Below are 22822 nucleotides of genomic sequence, written 5' to 3'. Positions count from 1 at the left end.
GAAGAAGGCGCACGGGAGGCGTCTGGGTAATAATCTACTCATATGGTTAAACGGGTGTGTTTACTTGGTAAAAATGTGAGTTTTCTGTATTTTTGTCTTCATGAAAAACGTTTACTTAAAAACGCTATGCTACCTCTCCTAAACGAAAATAAGTAAAGCTTTATGAAAGTTTGGGAGAAAGCTTCTACTCTAGGCTTGAGCCTAGAAAGGGTTAATTCAAGTAGTCTTTAAAGTTGGACGGGAATCATGGGTAAAGATTAAAGGATGGAATATTCCAGGTCGAAAGAATAGGATGAGCCAAGGAGAAAAGGGGAAGAGTATGGAGCCTGGTTGGGGAATGGGAGAAAGCTTGGTGTGGCTTCAGTGTCAGGGGCTAGGAGGACAACCCAGGAAAGAGAGCCATCTTGAATTCTCAATAATTTTATTTTTGAAGTTGTGCTGTGTCTTGGGACAATGGAGAATGTTCCTTGCCATTCTAGTCACATACAGCATTAGCGACGCCTCATGAACACAGACTTCAGATGGACTCGTGGTGGATGGAAGTTAAGCAAGTCTCAGAGCAAGTGGAAGGTAAGCCAGTTATGTCGATGGCTGGGTAAATGGGGAACTGACAGACCTAGAGACTGAGCTTTTTGTTCGAACCGGAAATTTCTTCGAACACAGAAAGAAGTCAGGGATGTTCTAAGAAACAACCCAGAAAACATATTATTCTACACTTGTGTAACTTCCCTCCATTAGCTGACCTCTTCAGTTGAAAGTGAAGAAGTGAAGGAGAAAGATAGATCTACTTATAGTTTACTTTCGGTCATTTCTTTTTCTCAGTAGCAGGGTTAGAGACTGTAGGTAGAATATGCTTGTATTAAGAAATGAAATATAAATAGGTCAGTTGATTTCGTGCAGTGTTTTTACTCTCTGGTAAGTACATATGCGTGTACTGGCTACAAAATACGAATTGGGTAAGTTCGGTGATTCCACGTATGAGCTAAATGCTCTTATATTTGCATTTAAAACTGGCATGTCACTGTATAAAGACGAAGGGGAAAATTCATGATGAAAATTTTAAATTTTAATTTTTCTTTTCTTAGAACATTAAATAGCAAATAAAATAACACCATGACAAGTTAAGAGAGAGATGGTAGAAAAAAGAAAAAAAACATGCTTTATATTTCAGTACTTTCACAGTATAGTTTCTTGCTTTTTGAACAAAGGTCTCCACGCTGGCATTTTCACTGGGCCCAGCAAAGTATGTATCCCCACCTGCCTGAAGGGCAAGCGTATTACTTATAACTACTGTAGACTAAACATTGGGCCCTTTCTTATAAATTCAGGAATATGTAAGTTCTTCGGAACCAACACAAGGCACTGGGGTGGGAAGGCCTGGTTAACAATACTTGCTGAAATTTAATTTCCTTCTACCTAGGTGTGACTGGATCTTGAGGCAGCATTCATTTAGTGTTGTGGAGAAATCCTTGTTTCAACACCTGTGGTTTTATATACTTTTCCCAGGAGCCTTTAAACTCCTGGAATGCTAATGCAGTGTTTCTGTCATCCTAACCTATATATCAAATATGTCAGTGCTCCAGGCAGATGCCCTCAGAGCTCTTGTGCTCTGCCCTGGGTCCCAGTATGTTGTCAGTAGTGCTTTGTCTGTGCTTGTGAAAAAGTGGAGTGCCCAGGAATATGCTTTTCCTCCATGGATAGAACTTAACCAATGACTGGTAAGTGGGGGGCTATTAACACTCTCACTGCTTCAAAACTGATAGAGCTAACTCCAGATACTCCCCACGTTGCCTTCAGGGATTCGCTGTGGAATTGAGCGAAAGTTCTTTTTGCGATGTTGTGTCATCTTATCTACTGGCTTGACTGTTCTCTTTGTACTGACTCATCTTCCCATTGCTCTGCTGATTGCTTCTGGGAAACATCTCACTAAATTCCTTTTACCCGAAACTTGTCTCAGAGTCTGCTTAAGAGGAACTCAATCTGAGACTCTCAGAGAAATTAAAATTTAAGACGAGTAATAGGCAACTGATCAATGTTTATTGAAGTCAACTGAGAATGGTGTGTAAAGAGAGACAGAATTCTGTATATATTTAAGTAGTCTATCACTATAAGTTTCCTTGTGAACACCCATAAATGGCATGGAGTCTAAGCAATTAAGTGGCTCGTTTCATGTCAGGGTTCTTGTGAATGCACTGGCTGAATTAACAAAATAAATAGTTAGGTCTTGTTTCCTGTTATCCAACATCGTGTACACATAGCTTTACTTTTTACGTTCTGAGTGAGTTGAATGAGTTCTTTGTATAGCTCTGAAGAAAATGTAGGCTTTTACTGATTCAAAACCTTCATATATTTAGTCACATTTAGCTGTAAATAGAACAATTTAACATTGTCTTCCATCTTTAACAGTTTCTGCCTTTTAAAATGTTCACTCCATATAAGGCGAGTTTGTAGTATCTTTGAAGAGATGAAATGAATATTGAGATTAGAAAGTTTATGAACATTTCATGACAGAAAATAAGTGATTATAAAGAAGGAAATAAAATGAGAACAATCCATTGAAATTATTTTAAAAATCAATAGTAGAATTACTCAAATCTGGAGATTTATTCAGTAATTTTAGGTGACTCTATTTTGAGAAACACTAGTTCTTAGCAACTGGATATCAGTCAAATAATCAAAATATTTCTCAGAAATCCAGATTATGAACACCTAAGTGATCTATATTCAATTTTAAGTATATTTTGTTGTCATATGTCCTTTTAAAAGACTCAAAGTGAGATGTTTTGCCTCCTTGTCATAGCATATGTCTTCTTATTTTTCTCCTGTCAAGTAACAGTCACGATTGAGTATTTTTTATGAGGGTGTATATATATGTGTGTATATATATTTGTGGAAAGAGAGAAAGAGAAGAACTGAGAGAGCACATATAGGGGATTTTTTTTAAAGTCACCAAATCTCTACTTTTATATGTGAATTTCCCCATATTTTCCTAAATCAAGAGAGAGACAGAAACATCCAACGTGGTCACACAAGTGCTTTTTATAAAGCACTTCAGGATAAAATCATGTGAACTATTATGCTAATTCTGCCACGATGCCTATTCTGATACATAATTCTTTTAGCAACAAGAAGTCACTGATCAGTCCTCTCTTTTTTTCTACCTTTTCTTAGAGTTTAGCCAGAGTTTACAAATCTGGTTTAATTAGTGAATTAAGAGCTATTTGAGGTCTTCAGTGTTTTGTTTAGCTTTTGAAGTCACCCCAGTGATATGTGGGACAATAATAGCTAACATTTTCACTCATTCTCTTATTTAACAAATTTTTATTAAGCATCCAATATGTTCCAGGAACTGCTCTAATGAATAATGAGTAAATCTTCTGAATAATGAGAAGTAAAAAGAAGAGGTTTCAAAAATAGTATGATTGGAGAGGGCCATGCGATTCTCCCTAATCCCCAAAGTTTTATCTTTTAGTCCATACTAAAAACTAATTAAATTTTACTCCTTTGGCTCTAAGTCTTTAGATTTAGCATTTTTAGTAGTAGTACTTAAAATACTATAAATCCTTGAAAAGATAAATTGTAAAGCATATATCAGTTAGTATAATGTACCACTCATTTAGGACTAGAGATGAAATAGTTCCCTGGGAGGTAAGCGGGATTGTACGGAGGTCATAGGTACACAGGTAAACGTTGGTCAATTTGCCTTTTGGCCTGTGAGCAGCTCTTCCTTTTGCAAGGTGATAAGGTGTGTATTTCTCCTTTTCATACCTGTAAGGAGAGGTAACTTTATCTATTCAAGTCTAACTTAAAATATATATTTCAAAAATGTAAATTTTGTTGATGCCACTTCTCTTTATTTGATCATTTATTGATAGACAAATTAGAATTTAAGAATATTAAATAATAATCTTCGTATTAGATAACACATATTGTCTTTTGCATATATATCTTAATGTTTTTTAGCAGCCTGTGGAGCATATCTTATAGTTCTTGATAAGTGATATGGTTAGTAAACAAGTAAAACTATATGAAAAGATGACCTTTAAGATCTTTTAGCAGCTTTAATTCAGTGGCAGTACAATTTATTTAACCTTTTAGAAAGTATTCATTTTTGACACTGACTTTACTTTTCAAAGTTATACAATCAGTATGTTAGAAAATGTACTTTATATTTATTCATAAGCTTGTCTATATACTATAAGTTTTTAGGTTATACTTTATTTAAAATTCTGTAATAAATTACAGTTTATGTACACAGTTTTCCTTTAAATTGTGTGTATATTGTATGCCTAATTATTTTATCGATGTTATACATGTGTATATACATACAAGGTATTCATGTTTCTTATATAATATATATATTTATTCTTATTTACATATAACATATAAATGTGTCCAATAAGAAAATGTTATATGTAAGTACCTAAATATAGAATATGTATATATTGTTTATAAATATATACTATAAGAAAAATCTATATTTTAAGTATATATTAAGTAGCATATAGTATATATCTGTTTATATTTTTTCTTATTTAAAAAAATGTGTATTTTCTCCCTTAGCCTGTGAACTCTCAAGGTCAAGGATTATGTCATATTTTTATGTTCATTTCCACAACCTAGCACAATACTAGCTTAAAATAGGAACTTAATAAATGTTCATAGAATGAATACAATTTGAAACAGATCTCATAAATTGCCTTATATATTCTTGTATAAAAAATGAGGAGAGAGGCCCAGCCCGGTGGCATAGTAGTTAAGTTTGCGTGCTCTGCTCCAGTGGCCTGGGGTTCACAGGTTTGGATCCTGGGTGCAGACCCACATGCTGCTTGTCAAGCCACGCTGTGGTGGCATCCCATGTACAAAATAATGGAAAATTGGCACAGATGTTAGCTCAGGGACAATCTTCCTCACAAAAAAAAAAAAGGAGAGCAGTGATTTGAACTGGCTTAGAGGAGAATGACAAAGGTTTAAATAATCCACAGTAAAAACCTCAGTGAACTGACCCTTTGGCATAGTGATTGAGTTCGGCACACTCCACTTTGGGGGCCTGGGTTTGTGGGTTTGGATCCTGGGCACAGACCTGTGCTACTCATCTGCTGTGCTGTGGCTGCAACCCAAATATAAAGTGGAGGAAAATTGGCATGGATGTTGGCTCAGGGCTAATCTTCCTCAAGCAAAAAAAGAGGAAAATTGGCAACAGATGTTAGCTCAGGGATAATCTCCCTCAGGAAAAAAAGAAATAAACTTGAGAGCAATGAACATCAAATTTTAAAAAATAATGACATTTGCAATATCATGCATGTATATTTAGAACATATTGTAACTCAAATAAACAATTTGCATTTAAAATGTGTTGTGTATATATATGTATGTATATATTTTTTCATCTTTATATAGTCCACAAAAGCTCTCACATTTAGATATTTAGATAGAATATGATGTACCTACATGAGTGGCAGATTGATAGATATTTAAATTTTTTTTAATTTGGATAATATTTTAAAAAGCAATCAAGATACTACAGAAATTTCTATAGATGCTTTGTCTATATCTTTTAATAGTTACTTTGATGTCCTAGAATGATATGTTTATTACTTTGGCAGCCTGGGGTTCACGGGCTCAGATCCCAGGCACAGACCTACACACTGCTCATCAAGCCATACTGTGGTGGTATCCCAAGTACAAAATAGAGGAAGATTGCCACAGATATTAGCTCAACAATAATCTTCCTCACCAAAAACACAAAAATATATACTTTATTGCTAAAAAATGCTGACCGTCACCTGAGTCTTCAGCGAGTCATAATCTTTTTGCTAGTGGAGACTCTTGCATCGATGTTGATGGCTGCTGACTGATCAGAATGGTGGTTGCTGAAGGTTGGAGTGACTGTGGCAATTTCTTAAAATAAGACAACAATGAAGTTTCCCACATCAATTGACTGATTCTTCCTTTCATGCACAATGTCTCTGTAGCATGGGATGCTGTTTGGTAGCATTTTACCCACAGTAGAACTTCTTTCAAAATTGGAGTCAGTTCTCTCAAACCCTGATGCTGCTTTGTCAACTAAGTTTATGTGATATTCTAAATCCTTTGTTGTCATTTCAACAATCATGACAGCATCTTCACCAGGAGTATATTCCATCTCAGGAAAACACTGTCTTTACTCATGCATAAGAAACAACTTCTCATCCGTTAAAGTTTTGTCGTGAGATTGTGCAATTCAGTCCCACCTTCAGGCTCCTCTTTTAATTCTCGTTCTCTTGCTGTTTCCACCACATCTGTGGTTATTTCTTCCACTAAATCCTTGAACCCTTCAAAGTCATCCATGAGGGTTGGAATCAACTTTTAACAAACTCTTGTTAATGTTGATATTTTGACCTCTTCCCATAAATCACAAATGTTCTTCATGGCATCTAGAGTGGTGGATCCTTTCCCCAAGGTTTCAGTTTACTTTGCCCAGATCCATTAGAGTAATCGCTATCCATGGCAGCTATAGACTTACAAAATATATTTATTAAATAATAAGACTTGAAAGTCAAAATAACTCCTTGATCCATGGGCTGCAGAAAGGATATTGTGTTAGCAGGCATGAAAATAACATCAATATTTGTGTACATCTCCATCATAACTTTTGGGTGACCAGGTGCATTGTCAATGAGCAGTCATATTCTAAAGGAATATTTTTTCTGAGCAGTAGGTCTCAACAGTGGGCCTAAAGCCATGTTGTAAACACATGTGTTGTCATCCAGGATTTATTGTTCCACTTACAGAGCACAGGCAGAATAGATTTAACGTAATTCTTAAGGACCCTAGGATTTTCAGGATGGTAAATGAGCATTGGCTTCAACTGAAAGTCACCAGCTTCATTAACCTCTAGCGAGAGAGTTAACCTGTCATTTGAAACTTTGAAGCCGGGTACTGACTTCTCTCTGGCTGTGAAAGTCCTACCATCGCATATTCTTCCAATATAAGGATGTTTTGTCTACTTGAAAATCTGTTGTTTAGCGTAGCTACCTTCATTAATGATCTTAGCTAGATCTTTTGGATAACTTCTGCAGCTTCTGCATCAGCACTTGCTGCTTCACCTGCACTTTATGTTATAGAGACAGCTTCTTTCCTTAAACCTCAGGAACCAACCTCTGCTAGCTTCAAACTTTTTTTTCCGAAGCTTCCTCATCTCTTTCAGTCTTCATAGAATTGAAGAGAATTAGGGCCTTGCTCAGGATTAGGCTTTGGCTTATGGGAATGTTGTGGCTGGTGTGATCTTCTACCCAGACCACTAAAACTTACTCCATATCAGCAAAAAGACAATTGAGCTTTCTTATCATTCATGTGTTCACTGGAGTAGCACTTTTAATTTCTGTCAAGAACTTTTCCTTTGCATTCACAACTTGGCCAACTGTTTGGCACAAGAGACCTAGCTTTCAGCCTGTCTTGGCATTTGACATGTCTTCCTTACTAAGCTTCATCATTTGTAGCTTTTGATTTAAAGTTAGAGACCTATGACTCTTTCTTTCACTTGGACACTTAGGTGCCATTGTAGGGTTATTAATTGGCCTAATTTCAATATTGTTGTGTCTTAGAGAATAGGGAGGCTGGAGGAGGGGGAAAGAAAGGGAGGAATGGCCAGTCAGTGGAGCAGTCAGAACACATACAACATTTATCTATTAAGTTTGCCATCCTATACGGGCGTGGTTCATGGCATCCCAAAACAGTTACAATAGTAACGTCAAAGATCACTGATCTCAGTTCACTATAACAAATATAATAATGATAAAGTGTGAAATATTGCAAGAATTATCAAAATGTAACACAGAGACACGAAATGACCAAATGCTGTAGGAAAAATGGCACCAGTAGACTTGCTCAACACAGGGTTGCCATAAACCTTCAATTTGTAAAAAATGCAATATCTGTGAAGCACAATGAAGCGAAGTGCAAACAACGAGGTATGCCTGTGGTTGCACTTTATTTGATGTATTTTTTTATACTCCAGAACTATTGTACATAGTAAAGATGACTGAAATCTTTGATGCTTAGCATGACTTTTTTTGCTATATTTTTCTTATGTTGTACTTTAAGTTTATCATTAATTGTGTTCAAACATCTTCACTATTTGGAAAAATCGGCTATTGATTTTTTAATGCAGAATATTGATGTTGCATTCATGGGAAACGGAAAGGAAAAGATAAATTTACAACCTACAGACTCTAACCAAAAATGCCCCATGATTGCTCTTTAATACAACAGGAAAATTAAAATCAATATTTTAGAAAAATGTGCCATTCTTTCTTTATTATACTATGGAAAAAATTATTTGAAAAAATGTCTCATCAACTTTTGAAATTATTCCAAAATATATAGAGCAAATCCTACTATTAATTCTATTCTTACTATTTCAGATATCATTATTTAAAATCATCTAATAATTGTCAATGGAATACTTATATTACATTTGTTACTTTTTAAAATATAAACTTAAGAGTAATTTTAAAAGGACCAGATGGGAAATTATTGGAGAATGCTCTAGCAGAGAGTGAAAAAATTTCAAAAAGCAGCTGGTGTATATTGACCTTTTTCTCTTCCATACTGGGATGGTGGACTGTTCTGGTTTAACCTTTCCTTCACCATCACCCAATACTTACCTGGTATTTGAGATATTAATTAGACTAACCCAGAGTTAATTGTTACCTGCATAAACTTCAGATAGTTCAAAAATATGCATTTGGGTTTAGGTGTGTTAGATCTAAGCAATATTATGTGTAAGATTTTATTTAACAGTTAATAAGCATCATGTCCAAAACTTTCATTGATTTATCTCACAATGTGATCACTAGTTTTTCTCATTGAATTGACTCATCTCTTAAAGTTATATTGTCTCCATCTTTATACAATGTACAAGGGGCTCTTGGAATCTTGCAGAAGAAACTCAGTATGAAATTTTGCCTCTTCTTATAAGGTCTTGCTATTTCTCTCCTTTCTCCAAGGAAGAGTCTCCAAGCATTGAAGAGCAGGCACTGATAATGAGTCTGACTATACAACGAGAAATGGGGAACTAAAGTGGATCAAATCGAATGAAAGAGCTCAAGTAAATCCATCCAGCATATACAGATACACACATGTGTGCCTGCACACACATGCACACAACTGGCAAGTTCAAAGAGTGGGCATGCATGAGGTTATGGTTTCAGAAGAAATTCCCATCAGGATCTAAAATTAGAAAACTAGGGGTTGAAACCAGGAAATTACCTCAGAATTCTGTTTTAAACCATGCAATGATGCATATAAACAAAATTATATCATCTTCATTTTCTGAACATAAAATGATGCATTAAAAAAACTGTTTTGTTGATCATACAAATTTACTCTCTCAGTAGTGATTTAACCAGAAGCACTGAAATAATTGTAGAAGTAATTTCTATAGTGATTATTAAACACCACTAAAATGAAGACATTTCTGCTCATGTTATGCCTTCAATCATTATTTTTTCAATCATAAATTCACATTACATAATTATTGATTGAGGGCCTACCGTGTACCAAGAAGTGTATGCTAAATTCTGTGCTTTCAATGACAGAAAAAAGGGTCTTACAAGTCTAGTGGGGAGACACACACACACAGAGAAAGTGACATGCATATTAAACAAAATGGGCAACACATACATAAATACACTTGCCTACGTATGTATAAATGCATTTAGGTGGAAAACACTTTGGAATTTTAGAAGATCCACATAAAAGAAGGGATATTTAAGCTGAGAATCAAAGAATGAGTAGAACTCAGCCAGACAAAGATTTGGAATTTTGGGGGAGAGCTAGCCTTCTTCTTATCTCAAAGAAACTGTAAAATTATAATACAAGTTGCAAGTTTTGGAAACTATTTAAGGCAACTATACCCATCTCTTTCCAAATGAATAAAGACATTATTAAAGATAATAGTGTTCATAAATGCTGTCAGAATAATATTAGAAACCTTAGCTTTATGTCAAGTATAAATCAATCCTTTCAACAGTCATATCTTCCAAAAGTCTCCAAGGCAACACAAATCTATCAAAAGTAATAGTGCCAGTGAATGCCTGGAGGGCAGCCATCTTATTTGTAGTTCCAAAGAGGAAGCTGCAAGTGTGTCAGAGAAGTCTGACTCACTCAGCACCGACAAAATGAGACCAATAAAAGTCATGCATCTTCATGCTCTATTTCAGATGACTAAATTTCTCTGGCTTCAAGCTCTTAGTAGGTTTAACCAGATGTGTCACTGCTCTCAGCGCCTGCTGTTTCTGGCATACATTTTATTGCTGCTCCAGATGTTCAGTTTTGCTGCCTGTGTCCATCATACACATCATGTGTCTCAAAACTCTGAATTATTTCAGACTAATGACTGTGAGTTATTTGTTCATCTGAGTCTCAGGCAATTAATTTATTGGCTTGAATAATGTCTGAACTTTATTCATGAGTAAAAGACAGCTTGAGAAGATGAAAGGGATAGAATTATACAAATAAGTTGTAAGAAATAAATATTAGTGCACAATCATAAAATGTTAGTGCTGGAGAAAATTTAGAGACATTCGAATGGAAGTATTCTTATTGAAACATGAAGAAGTATCTCATGCCAGATGGTAGACAGTAGAGACAAGATTAAAGCATGGTTTTTTAAGTGGCAGTGTTGGGGAATTTGCATCATACTGCAACAATTGTCTGACTCAGGCGTTAACAAACTATGACCCATGGATCAAACACACTCTTCTCCCTGTGTTTGTATACAGCTTTATCGGAGCACAGTCATGGGTATTTATCCCCATTTTTTTTCCTGTTCTGCAAGGTTTCTTTCTAACGACAGTTTGAGTGTTGTCACAGAGTCTGTGTGGCCTGCAAAGCCTAAAATATTACGTACAAAGTTCGCTGACACCGATCTAACTCATAATTATTAAATAAATAATTGTGCTCAGTTTCCGCTTTCCCAAAGATCGTTTGAAATATGTTGTGGTCAGAGCAATTATTTTGGAGTTTGATGATTATCATAAAATCATAAACAGTTATGGTTGGAAAGTGCTATATAGGACGTTTAGTTCACCTCCCACTCTGTGAAAAATGTCTTTTACTCCATTTCTGACAGATGCTCATTTAGGCTTTGCTTGAATGACTCTACTGAAGGGAATTAGTGTGCCTCCTGGAGCAGTGAGCTGCACGGACGGACAGCACTATTAGTTGGAATAAACTTCCATGTTTTGAATCAGATCTGATATTTGTAAACTTTATTGATTATAATCCAGGCTGCACAGACATCAGAGAACAAATACGCAGGCACTACATGCCGATTTTTCAAGTGATTTAATTTTCTTACACGGCAAATCACATTAATCCTCCTATTCCCTGGGAAAACATATTCCGTTCATTCTCACTGTCAGACCTCTTAACATCCTCGTCATGTTCCCTGGATTCTCTCTTAATTGGTGAGATTTGTACTTTAAATGGAGCATCTAGAATTGGAAAAATCCCAGCCCAGTACATTGTATATTCTTTCAGTAATATTGAACAAATTACTTAATATTTCCGTGTTATGGTGATAACAACATGTCACATGGTAGCATTGCACAAATAAAGCAAGTTAGTATCTTCCGTGCTTAGTACACTGGCATAAACATAGTAAGCATTTAGCCAGTGCTGGTTCTTTCTCTAGCTTTTCCCTTTTTAAGAATGTGTACGCATATGAAAGAATAGGGCATTTGCCTCGCTCCAAAGTAGTTCATAGCCTATTAAGGGAGATGAGTACCTAACCAAATAACTACAATGCAACAAAATAAGTTCTCTGTTATAAGGTCCTAGAAAACATAGGGAATAAGTTTTAAATGTATGAACAATCCAGATGAGTTTTATGGAATGGTTTAGTTTGAATAATCTATAGTCTTTTTTGAGTTCCTAAACTAGGTAGCTTAAAAATTCATTTTGTGCAATATTTCAGAGGAAAAAAATCAGTTTTTTATGTTCAATAAATATTGTGTTGCCTCTGGGGTCTAATGAAAATTGTATATTATAATCATTTGTTTCATGACATTGTAAGTGCAGCTTAAGATGTAGAATATCTTTTTGATGTGGCTTCCAGCAGTTTGTGAACTCATTCTTACAATAATTAAATACCTTTTAAAGTGGTAATAATTCTTTCAGATTATAGTTATTCTTTAGACAAGTGGAGTTATTTGCTTAGTATTCAATATCTTCAAAAAGCTAATGAATTTTTCAAATATGTTAAACATATCTTAAGAGTTACATTCTGCAGTGAAAGGGTTGGTCCCAGTGGCAAATCACTTTCTTATTATTTAACAATTATCATTTCCTCAGTTCAGTTTAGGTTTTTTCCTTTTATACTTTTAACATTTTGGATAATTAAAAAATATAATAAGAATTACATTTGTATGTAATAGCTAATGTATTTACAAAGGCAGAATCCTGTGAGGTTGACTGCCTGCTTTCATTTGTATCAGTTATGTCCAGGGAATAGGAAAATGTGCTTAAGAGGCAAGAAGAGGGATCATGGTAGGTGGAAATTTCAAATTTTATTTAAAAAAACTGTTGATTATTTTGTATATTTGAAAATACCTGACAAAATCACTGAATTTTTTTCATTTATCTTTAGAATTTTTGACAGTCTTCACTGTGGCATAGAAACTTCTGTGAATCAAATACTGGGGGTGTGTGTAGAAAAAAAGATATAAAACCCTATAAGTTATTGTTATGTCGTGAAGAAGGGTGTACCAATCAAAAAAGTCAATTATATAATTTTCAGTGTTTTATTGCAAAAATCTTACTGTTATTTCAAGAATTATATCGTTATATATTATTCTAGGAAAGAGATTAAGCTGAAAAGATGGGAGGAATTTTAGATTTTATTGATGTTATGTGAAGCAGGACACCACAGGAATAAGGTTATGGATGTCTTCCGTTAGACTCAAAAATGTACATTCTGATTAGTACTTATTTAAAAGGGAGACATTTTGCTTTTTTTAACTTTAACTTAAAAAAAATTCTCCCACTTTTATTTTTCTCTAATTATCATAAAAAATTGGAGCATTATTAGCAATAATGTCACAGTTTTCTTTGCCCATAATATATTACCATTTGTCCATAAAGTCTTTTACTGTCTGTCTCTTTTAAGTTGACATCTTGTAACATCTCACTACACAAGTTGGTCTTAACTGAATCACCTAGTTTCTCTATCATTTCCAGCATCAATAGATCAAATAAATAATCAAAGTGAATGAGCATATATAGCAACATATTGTACTCATTAAGAAGTTATAAATATTGTTATCTCTCCTGGAAAAAAAAAGAATATATAGATTTTATTTTTATTCCTAGAGATTGTCTATCCTCCTAACATAGGTTATCCACATTTGGAGGTGATACTCAATGGATTTAGCAATCTTTATGGCATAGAAATTGACCAATCTGTTTAAAGTGATTTGGCCATCACCTGATCAAATTGGATGATGGCAGAAACAGCTTTTACAGCTGAATTGTCTAAATAGGAGCACTGCCTCTAGGTCCAGGAATTCTACTGAAGAATCTTGATTTGGGAGAAAGATGAAACCCAAACAGTCTAACATTACATAACATCCTTTAATCAAAGAAGGTAAACAGACAGCAGTGTGTATTATTTCCAAATGCTGGTTCTAAGAAAATAGTATTCCATATTTGGGCCCTTGTTGCAGAGGACCAACATTCCTGCTGAACAAAAACAGATGTGATCACAAAAAATATATTTAACAAGTATGGAATGGGCAGCTCACAATCAGAATATATATAGCTGTAGTCTGAAGCCAGGTCCTAGAGATCCCCCCTTATGGTAGACAATAATCCTTTAATGGTTGGATCATGAGAATGTCTGGGTGGTGTCAAAGGAGTACTCCAGGCAACTGGTACGGTTGATGTGAACCTTGAGGGCCCAAGAAGAATAACTGTTTATTAGCTGATACAAAAGTATTTAAATATATTGAAAAGCAGAATGGCTATAATGATATCAGTCCTACTTGCAGCATGTTCTACAACACTTAGTTCTCACAACTATATTGAGAGCTAGGTAATATTAATAACAGTTTTACAGATAAAATATGAATCTTAGAGAAGTCAAGTGACTTTACTATGGCCAAACAGTAGTGTCAGAGAAAGAATTTAATACCACATACTTTAGATTCCAAAGTGAGAGTGGAAATTATTCCAAGTAATTCTCCAGTTTTTAAGAATGTATTTCTCACCCATGGAAAATAAAATTTTATATGAGCTTAAAAGATTGGACGTGCATTAACTTTTATATTAGTAGTGTTTATCTTGGAATGATAGGATCAGTGGCATATTGTGTTTCTTTTACATCCTGTATTTTTCAACTATTCTAAATGAATACTACTTTTACTAATCATGAATATAAATGTGTAAAATTTGGAGTTGCTGCAACAGGGAGACAAACTGAGAAAAAATATAGGTTTTGTCTCCATTATTGAGGCGAATAACAATGTTTATGATCAAATAAAAAAAGACACCCTTCTTTTATTCTAACTCAATATACTAAATTTTGTCCATGCCCGCATTTAAATAACTACAATTCTTGTTTATATGAAGAAAATGTTGTCCAATTCCAGAAGCAAATATTACATTATTGAGAAATATTGCGTATTTGGTCTTTTGTGAGTAAATATATCAACAACATAATTTTAAAAATATATTTTAAGGCGATTTCTTTGGTTTTGAACTCCATGGACTTATTTTGGGCTAAGCACCTTTGTCAAAATCAATTAATCATATGTATGTGAATCTCTTTCTTGACTCTCAATTCTGTTCCTTTGGTATATATGGACAACTTTACACCAATGTATGATTTTTTCTTTTCTGTGGAATTATAGTAATCCTGAAAATCAGCTAGTGTTGGTCTTTCAGATTTGTCCTTCTCAGTCAACATTATTTGGCTATTCAAGTTCTTTGTAATGCATATATATTTTTGAATAAGCTTGTGATTTTCTACAAAAGTCCTAACTCACATTTTATTTGCTGTTACATTGGATCTATAGAAAAATTTGAAGAGAATCAACATTTTGACAATATCAGTAATATTTTAACATTGTTAAAATCTGTGATTCAGATATTCCTTGCATTCCAGCAGGAATAGTTAGTAGTTTTTGGTGCACAGGTCTTTGACACATTTTGATAAATTCATCTCTAGGTGCTTCATGTTTTTGATGCTATTTTTAGTTAATTTTTAAAAATTTTTACGTTTCCAACTCTGCTGATAGTACATAGGTATATAATTGATGTTGTATATTGACCTTACTTATATCTTGAAACTTGCAAAAATTGTTTACTAATTTTGGTAGCTTTCTGTAGATTCCTAAGACCTCCTATCTAGACACGTTTCTCCACAGTGGCACAGCTGACATTTTGAGTGGGATGAGTCTTTGTTGCGAGAAGCTGTCCTGTGCATTGCAGCATGTTCAATAGCACTGCCGGCTTGTACCTGCCAGATGCCCGTAAACACCCACCAGCTGGGACAACAAAACTTAACCAAAAATGTCTCCAGATTTTGCCAAACTTCCCGTGGATAGGTGGAGGGAAGGAATTAACTCCATTGAGAACCACTGATGTACACTGTCACGTTTCCAAAAACAAACCACCTGAATAAAAACATCGTATATTTTACTTCTATGTTTGCTATAAACCTAACGGTGCATTGTTACTACTGCTGTAACCAATACATTATTAATTAAAAATTTCATTTTAGACAATTATTTTGAAAAGGAGAGATTGAGTGAGGGAGATTCATGATATATTTGCCCACTTTTTGACTATTTCCTGGAACTTTTAATTCCTTTATCTAGATGCAAGTTTCCATGTGGTATCATATTCCTTCTGCCTGAAGAACCTGTCAGAAGACAGATTATTTTGGTGTGTACTCATTATTACAACCCTTCCGGCTTGTTTTATTTAGAACTTGGACACAATATGCCAAAACTTTGAACAATGAGGTAATATATTAGGCAACGTTTATCCATAGCATGGTTTTTCGCCACTACAAGTAAGTGCTACCTAATATATGTGCACTAAAAAAATCCTGTTTTTTTCTAGAAAGAGGCACTCAAATTTTACACATATTAAAAGAAAGAATTATTATAATAGAGATGGTATTGTTTGTTCTTCTTTTAGTAATGAATTTAGCTAACATGACAGAAAAATTATTTTAAAGAGCATCCACCGTTACTGCATATGGTGACTGTAGATGGCCAGCCAGAGGGCACAGTCAAACTAGAGCAGCAGTTCCAAAGAAGAGTTTTGAGTTTCCATCTTCACTACAAAGTGGATTTTTTCATTCCAACTCTTGTATTGAGAAAAAATTGGCCTTGCAATGTTAAAATCAGTTTGCTCCTCTGGAATTTCAGGAAACAAAAAAAAGGACAACTTTGATCTGTGTAGTTTCCAAGACAGTGAAAAATGTAGTTGCTTCAAGAGCTGAAAGCAAAAGACTCTTAAGGTTTATGGAGGTGGGTTTCCGGCTTACTCAAAATGATGAACTCTAAGTTAGTATTTACATTTGGCCTGTGCATGCTCCCTGTGTTCCTGGAGGTAGAGTGGGAGGGAGACATTCCGTTAGGGGTGAAAACCAGCCTTACAGTAGACAGGATGAGGTCTCAGAATCCTTTCATTTAAACAAAGTGGAAGTAGTACTCATTTTGTTTTTTATGGATTTTCTTATTGTATGGATTCTAGATAAATATCTACTACTTGTGAAAAAGTAGGAATATGAATAAATAAGTACAGACAGGAATATGAATAAGTGAATAAGTAGGTAAATCCGTGCTTTCCTTATATTTTATTCTATAAGGCAAAGAAAGCTTCAGTAAAATCATAGTTATGATTTGGATAACATGTTTATGTTGAGATGTGTTAAGATATTTTCAATTGTCGTTTTCTGGATATCAAAATTGAACAAGAAAAACTGAAAATGTATCTTTATTGATTCTCTGATAACCAAATTATGTATCTTTTTTGGAAAGACTGGAGGGAGAAATTGCTTCATTATCCAGAGTAATTGAACATGATCCCTAGAAATGGAAGCAGATTTAAAGTAATAATGGTAATCTTTTTCCCTCCTATCACTTTTAGTGTAGAATGGTGGTATACTACCTTGTTGTTTATAGGAATTCCTAAGCAAGATACATCAAAAATATAGTCTCAGGTACATCCAAAATAATCTAATCACATAGGTGTAGAAATTTGTATTTGTTTCACATTTTTTCCTTTCTTTTCATTTATTACTAGGGTATATGCTCCCCTTTTGCCCTATACACACACACACACGCTCACACACACTAAGAAAACCAATGTTAAAAGTCTGAAATGTATTATTTCATATTTTACCCATGACCATACAATCATACAAAAGCATACATAAATATGAATATACACACATACATAAATAGGGTTTGAGGTCATTGTTTTCCCAAATTGGTATTTTAATAAACACAGTTCCTAGATTTTATTATCTTAGTCATCAATACCTCATAAAAATCACTTAAAGTCAACTGTTAGGAACTTTGTTTTAGTAGCTCTCTGGAATTTCATAGACTGTATCATAATTTATTCAGCCATTCCACAAATTTCCAGCTTCAGAGCTAGAAGAAATTGAGCTCACACTATCAGCTCCTTCTTAGCTTTGTGAAGGCCAGGGATAAATGGTCACATGTTGGCCTTTCTACAAAGACCATCCTGATCTTTGAGGTCAAACTTCTGTTTTACCTCTGTACAAGCATTTACAGTCTATAGTGTACAAAAACCACATCAGTTCTATCTGCCACCACTCCTATTAAGCCCAAAATGTCATTGACCGTCAGCCATGCATAAAACCCAGCCAAAGCTTGATTCAGGAGAAGCAGAGAGATTTTTATTCATAAAGAACAAATGGGAAATCATGATTAAATTGCCAACTTTCTGGAATGCTTTATCTAATAATAAACATTTTATCAAGCTTTCTGGGTGTTAATATTTCAGTTGATCAACGTTTTTTTTTTTTTTTGCATCATAGCAAGCAACAAAATATATATGGTTCAGAAGGAAAGTTGGTAGAACTAGCTTCTATTTTGGAATTCTATTGTGGCTATTCCACTGGATATTCACTGCCCACTTATGCACTTATTCTGTTTTTCTTGGTGTCTGAGATTTGTATGACAAAATTCTATTCCAGGAAAATGCAGGCTTTTTGACTGCACAAATGTCTTCAATAAAATTAATATTTTCACCTACCCTCGGAAGATCTGGGCTCAGTTACACAAAATTTTAGAGCATCTTTTTCTGCCCCCCTTCATTTCCAACACCTATCACATAGCATAAGAGAGGGTCAGCCAGAATAATGATTCCTTTTCGTGTTCATCTATCCCCTCTTGGCTTCAATCAGTTTTCCAATATTCTACATGCTTGCCTCCAAGATGTCAGTCTCCCTCTAAACACATGAGGTAGGAGAGAGGACATTCTCTATGCTAGGATAACTACTCACTGCATTGTTTTGTTTACCATGTAAGAGATGCACACCTAGAGTTTGGAATGGTAAGAGAAACTTTATAAATAAAAACAAATTTGAAAGGCTAAAATTCTAGAATTTAAAATTCTTATAAAAAGAAATATCCATGAATTAATGAATCAAGGTGTTTATTTTTCCCAGAAGGATAAAAGCTGAATGGTTTTGTATTCTGGTATACAGGATCCAATTAGCTTCATTAAATTTGATGATTTGCTTGGAAAATTTATCTCTTGCATGTAAAATATATTTTCTCTAGTAATATAGAAATATTGCTCTGATTTCAATTTATTAGCTGTATTTTCAATTGTCTGCTTTGACTTTGGAGAAGTACTAAAAGGTACAAGCAAGTGTGGAACCCACTTCATGGGCCTCATACAGACACTTGATGTTTTAACTTAGACAAGTACGCCAAAGATTATGATCCTATTAAAGAAACCATTAAAAGAAAACATTAAAATCAACACCACCAAAACATAATATTGTATGTGCCATTAAATACTTGAATTTTACCAACCGAATTTCATAAAAATTGTGAGACCAGCAACATATCTAATTCACCCTTTGGTTTCTACTCACTAGTCAATATGCCGCCATTGAATCATATCTTACCTAAATTTGTGCTAAACAAATTCAACATTCAACTTGTTTCTCATTAATATGTATTTTCTGGGTTTTGTAAATCCAGGAAATATTAGCTATAAATGTGAAACCGTTTGCTTCTTCCTGGAATATAATTCACTGCTTCTGGTTTTCTGACCTAATACCCAGCTTGTAATACACTTTACAATAGATTCGATTTTCAATCTACTAGAAGTCAGGGACACATCGAGGTCAATTTTTGCAAGCAAGGATTTAGTTGCATGTTTCAATAACTCTTGCAAAAGTGATAAGCCGTCTGCTACAATATACTTGTGGGTTCTCCAATCAGATTTGGCTCTCAAGGAACAACAACCTTTTGCTACAGATATGGAAGGCCTCTCAGGATATGGTACATTAACTCCTTCAGTTTATTTGGTAGCAAAGTATTTCAAAGTGAGAAGAGAGAAGAGAAAGTGAGGGGAATACTACTGTTCTACTTACATGTGTTACATGTAAGGTAAAGTATGTCAAGAGTTATTTATGTAAGAATTATTCTTGATCAATAAGAAGTAATATCATTGAAGATGATTTTTAAATTTGATGATGTAAAAAAATGTGAAATAAGAATATTGTAAATGTGAACATACTATTGACCACCACAGAATTTTCAGCTTATTCTGAGATAACTTATATAACTTTGTGTATCCTTGTATATCAGGGGATTCCTGTGGGCCTTGCAGTGTGGAGCAAGAGAAAATTCCCCAAGTAGTAGTACTAGGATCCCGCTTAAAATGTAACATATGGCAATGGTTTCTCTTAGTTCTGTGATTTCCAAACAGACAGTAAATATGTGAGATACTAGCTGGAAGGAAGTAGAAGCAGCACTATCATGTCTGATGTTTAAAATAGTCCTGAGTTCAGTAAACATTAATGCAAATCCTTAAAAATCATAATCTTTTTTCCATACCTTCATTCCTCAAGTTGCATCTTGAATTTTGGTTCCTTCTTTTCCTATTGAAGTGTGTCAAGTAAAAAAAAAAATCATAAGAAATCCTTAACTCCAAAATCTATGGTTTATAGAGGGCCTTCTATTTTATCTCCCTCAACTTTCCCTTGGAGAAAATATGTCATATAGTTTTCCAAGGTGTATGGCCATCTTATATGGAGAGAGTTACTAGTTTTAGTATCAATAGATTAAAATTTGAGACATCTGTAATTGTTCTCATATTCACCTTTTAACAGTATCTAAGTTTGCATTGTTATAACTTATAAGAATTTCTTATGTTTCCATGAAAAAACTTAGTCTCCCTTTGACATAATAGTCTACCCATATTTGGCCATATTTAAAGCAAAGGCCACCATATATCCTTGAGATTTTTCCCCATTAATAATTGAAAGTTCCACTGCTTTTTCCCCTATGCTATAATGCCTTCAAAGCTTCTCTGTCCTACTGTACCCACTTTTAAGCTTTGAGTTATTGTCAAATACCTTTAAAGTTAAATTAAAAATATAAAATAACCTGTAAAGAGAGAGTAATTGGCATTTTGGTATCCTCATAATTAGACTTCTATTTTATACAACAATTGTCTTGGTGTCCTCAAACATATGCTAAAAAAAATCTAGTATTTATGAAATAGGTACACAATTACAAGAAAAATAGGTGAGGTAAGTCAGGAGGTGAGTAACAAAAGATCATCACTTAAGGAAACTCAGAAGAGCAAAAAATATCCTTAAAAGCATGGAAACAGCCACATTTTTTATTAACATAAAGGAAACAAAATCATTCTTCCTCTCTGTAACACCAATATCAGACTCAGAAAAATCCAGAAGATTGTTTGATAGAATACAAACCAAGTGAAATAGCTGGAGGGTGGAGGGAAGGTGGGGAGAGCTTACAAACCAAGTATTTTATGCTGCAGCAGTGTGTGATTCACATGCAAATTCAGAAATTATTGATACCATTTCCCCTTCCTAAAACATTTTAATGAAGAGTAAAATTAAAATGTACCCATCAAAAGTACCTTTGTAGTGCCTTCATAGTTAGAGAGCAAGACAGGACTAAATAACACCATATGCCCCGCATACCTGTAGCAATGACCTTGCTAGGTGTTTTTATTGAGCAAAAAGAAGAGGCACGATCAGAGTAGTTCAGGTGAGACCACCTGCTCTACTAAAAGGTACACCACCTAGGGCTCAGCCAGGCTGAAAAGATGGGATTTATTATTATTATTATTATTTTTATCATTAAAGATAGGCCCTCTAATAAGGACACTCCATGATAAGGAAATAGTTGGTGGCTTGATTTTGTAATTTGAAAAGTATGTCATGTATTTTTCCTCCAATTAAAATAGTGATTTCTGAATACTTCCCCCAATTATATGTGAAGTGTGTTTTAATTGTTAAAACTATGTAAATTAGCGTTGTGAAAAGTCTAAGTAGGATCTTATGCAATTTAAAAACTAAGAATATGATTGCTTGAAAATCAAGCTAAACTTCATTAACTAGGGAAGCAAAGAATTGTGTTTAGAAAATAGGTTTGTACGGCAGATAGGCAATAGGAGTATGCCATCTTTATATTCTCATATGGGAATCTTTAAATGTAATAAATTAAGGTAAAAAATTAAGTAATTTCCTGCATTGCATCTGTAAGCTATCACAAGTGAGTAATTGGGCTTCTCACTCCATTCCAGTTTTGATAATAATATGATTTGGCAAGCAGGCAAAGGATTATTTTTATTTGCCCAGAGGCTATTGTCTTTAAACACGTTATTTCCAAAAGCTTCACGGATGTATTTTAGTTTAAAATTTTACTGTCTTTAATTTAAAAACTAGTGTCAGATAAACATTAAAATTCTTACTATATGCTCATCAATCAAGTCAAGCTAAGGTCAAAGAAAGTCCTAAAAGATTCAGACAGGAATTGAAATAGAGCAGATTCTCGGTGCAATCAGTGTCCAATTTTTAGGTTCTGTCTGATCACCACTAGTTTATCAAGCATGAAAGTGCACACTCTGCTTCCTTCAGGGCCATGCTTATAGATCATATATTTAGTGTTAAATATAAAACTATGACCCTTCAAGTGATTAAAATTTTACCTCATATTTTCAGTTTTATGATAAATCGTATTTAAAAATAAATTCTAGAGTCTGCCTTAAGAATGCCTGAGATATCACACACATTTCAAGGAAAAACTCATTTTACTGTCCCTAAATGTAAAATGAAACATGTTGATATTCTATAATGGACAAATCTCTTATAGCAGATTCTTTAGGAAAGATGTGTGTCATACACCAGCAGTCCACATACTCTTTCATCTGTTCTAATGCACTATCTCCTTCTTAGTAGTCAAGATCTTGATCAAGATCTTTGAACCATAAATATCTTAGGAGTCTAAGCTATTCATGCAAGAGTCTAAGAATTGTCATAATCCTCAGTGCTGTTCCATGAAACTCAGGTCCCATTACCTCTCTTTGTGTGGTGGTTGCATACTGAGATTACAGAGAAGTAGAGTTATGAGGATACACTTGCCTATTAGGCAGCATCTGGTTCCTTCATTATTTTTAGTTCAGGTAGGCCTGACAAAGCCTTTCTTCAGCTCTGAAAGCCATCCTACTCTCCGTTCTCCCAGAGTATTTTTATTTTTTGCATTACACAGTAATAAGGAGTGAATAAGTTACCTAGGGCTTA

The 22822-nt window shown here is 34.3% G+C and overlaps 1 long non-coding RNA gene across 3 annotated transcripts in view; it reads left to right on the top strand.

Annotated features, from left to right (window-relative positions):
* Positions 1-299: 299 nt before the first annotated feature.
* Positions 300-22822, top strand: part of LOC123284221 (uncharacterized) — a 266845-nt gene continuing 244322 nt past the window's right edge. For all 3 annotated transcript variants that reach the window (XR_011502436.1, XR_011502437.1, XR_011502438.1), the window contains exon 1: positions 300-570. This is a non-coding gene — a long non-coding RNA (uncharacterized lncRNA). The remainder of the gene's footprint in view (positions 571-22822) is intronic.

Source organism: Equus asinus, chromosome 3 (genome assembly GCF_041296235.1).
Source record: "Equus asinus isolate D_3611 breed Donkey chromosome 3, EquAss-T2T_v2, whole genome shotgun sequence".
Lineage (NCBI taxonomy): Eukaryota > Metazoa > Chordata > Mammalia > Perissodactyla > Equidae > Equus > Equus asinus.
The sequence above is the reverse complement of the archived record's forward strand: the minus strand, read 5'-3'. Positions and strand labels throughout refer to the sequence as shown.